This window comes from Mandrillus leucophaeus, unplaced genomic scaffold (genome assembly GCF_000951045.1).
Source record: "Mandrillus leucophaeus isolate KB7577 unplaced genomic scaffold, Mleu.le_1.0 Scaffold209, whole genome shotgun sequence".
NCBI lineage: Eukaryota > Metazoa > Chordata > Mammalia > Primates > Cercopithecidae > Mandrillus > Mandrillus leucophaeus.
Genome location: NW_012102132.1, coordinates 3,112,365 through 3,114,834, shown reverse-complemented (window position 1 = coordinate 3,114,834; position 2,470 = coordinate 3,112,365).

Sequence of the window (2,470 nt, the reverse complement as noted above, 5' to 3'; positions counted from 1 at the left end):
TTTTTTTTTTTTTTGTATTTTTAGTAGAGACGGGGTTTCACTATGTTGGCCAGGCTGGTCTTGAACTCGGGACCTCAGGTGATCCACTCACCTTGGCCTTCCAAAGTGCTGGAATTATAGGCATGAGCCACCGCACCCGGCCCTTGTATTATTTCTTGACCTCATCACAAGGACAAGTGACCAAGATTCTCCCAGGTCCTCCAATCTGAGGTGACCCTCTACTGGGTTGGCTGGGGAAGCTGAGAGAAAAGAAAGGCAAGTCCTGTTAGGGGAACTGTTTCTCCAGAAAGACCTGGGAGCCAGCGGCGTAGGGGTGGAATCAGGGCCCTCCTTGTTCTGTGGACCAGCCCCATGTCTGCTCCTGCCTTCCCTGTTGCCATTATTGCCTCTGGCCCTGCAGCCCAGCGCTGCTGGGGAAGGACTGGAATGAGGTGATCTGTTTCTCGTGCTGCTGCCCGCTGGCTTCTCTGGCTGTCACAGCTGGACTCCCAGTCACCTTTGTCACTTCTGAGTTCCTCCTTGTGGGAGGCCCCTGGGCAGCACTGACAAGAGAGTTTACGCCATACAGGAATTTGCACAAAGCCTCAGAAAACCAAATGATTTGTCGCATCCTGTGAGACTAAGCCAGTCAAAGATCTGAAATGGTTGATGTTAACATACAGGGTGTCTGTGAACTCTTGAAATGCACATACCATTACTGTATTTGTTGTTGTTTTTTGTTTTTGTTTTTTGAGACTGAGTGTTGCTCTGTTGCCCAGGCTGGAGTGCAGGGGCACCACCCCTGCTCACTGCAAACTGCAAACTCTGCCTCCTGGGTTCAAACGATTCTCGTGCCTTAGCCTGCTGAAGTAGCTGGGATTACATGCGCCCGCCTCCACACCTGGCTAATTTTTGTATTTTTTGTAGAGACGGGGTTTCATCATGTGGGCCAGGCTGGACTCAAACTCCTGGCCTCAAGTGATTTCCCCGCCTCGGCCTCCCAAATTGCTGGGATTACAGGTGCAAGCCACTGCACACGGCCCACTATTTATTTTCTGAAGATATTCTTGATGACATCCTATATTTTTGCCTGTTTCCAGACTGCATGGACACCCTGTATAGTTAGCTAGGGTGTAACTCAATTACTGCATGAATGGAACTGTTTTCAGTCTTGCTATTTATAGGATCCCTGTGGGTTACCTGACTCCAAGCTACTCAGTTTCAGGACTTCTAAGTCATAGATTCATTCATTAGGCAGACATTTTTGAGTGCCATCTGCACCTCAAGACAGCATTGCAGGTAGGCGGAGGAAAGCAACTGCTGTTGATTATCAACCTCGTAGGGAGCACTGACCCCCAGACATATTCTGTGTCTTATTTTTATTCTTGCTGTTGTAATTTTCTTTTTTCTTTTTTTTTTTTTGAGACGGAGTTTCACTTTCGTTGCCCAGGCTGGAGTGCAATGCTGTAATCTCCAACCTCCGCCTCCCGGGTTCAAGTGATTCTGCTGCCTCAGCCTCCCAAGTAGCTGGGATTACAGGCATGCGCCACCACGCCCAGCTAATTTTTTTTTTTTTTGTATTTTTAGTAGAGACGGAATTTCACCATGTTGGTCAGTTTGGTCTCGAACTTCTGACATCAAGAGATCCACCGGCCTCGGCCTCCTAAAGTGCTGGGATTACAGGCGTGAGCCATGAGCCACTGTGCCCGGCCATTGTTGTTGTGTTTTTAAGACACAGGGTCTCTCTGTGTTGCCCAGGCTGGTCTTGAGCTCTCAGGTTCCAGGGACCCTCCTGCCTCAGCTTCCCAAGTAGCTGGGATTACAAACATGAGACACCTCCCCTGGCTTCAAACTCTGGGTCTTATCAGTTCGTCTAACATAATCACATGCTTCATTCTTCTGACAGGGAGGGATTAGTGAACCTCCATCACCTCAGTGGCTGTGTTACCCTGACTGACTGAATTTGTGTAATTGTTCAACCATGAGTCTACCAGCCTTGTCATAAGAAACAACAACAACCCACTGACAACTCATCTGGAAAATGACTTCTCTGTTCAAGTCATTTCCATAGCACAAGAAATCTCCGGCAATGTGCCCAGAAGGCCTTTTGTTACTCAATTCCTTAAACTAGTCTTTGAAAAACAAACAGACACCTGCACTGCTCTATGTCTCTGGAAGCAACTAGTTCTTAGAAGACACGATAGAGAAGGCCGGGCGCGGTGGCTCACGCCTGTAATCCCAGCACTTTGGGAGGCCAAGGCGGGCGGATCATGAGGTCAGGAGAGAGACCATCCTGGCTAACATGGTGAAACCCCATCTCTACCAAAAATACAAAAAATTAGCAGGCTCGATGGCAGGCGCCTGTAGTCCCAGCTACTCGGGAGGCTGAGGCAGGAGAATGGCGTGAAACTGGGAGGCGGAGGTTGCAGTGAGCCGAGATCGTGCCACTGTACTCTAGCCTGGGTGAGAGAGCAAGACTCCGTCTCAAAAA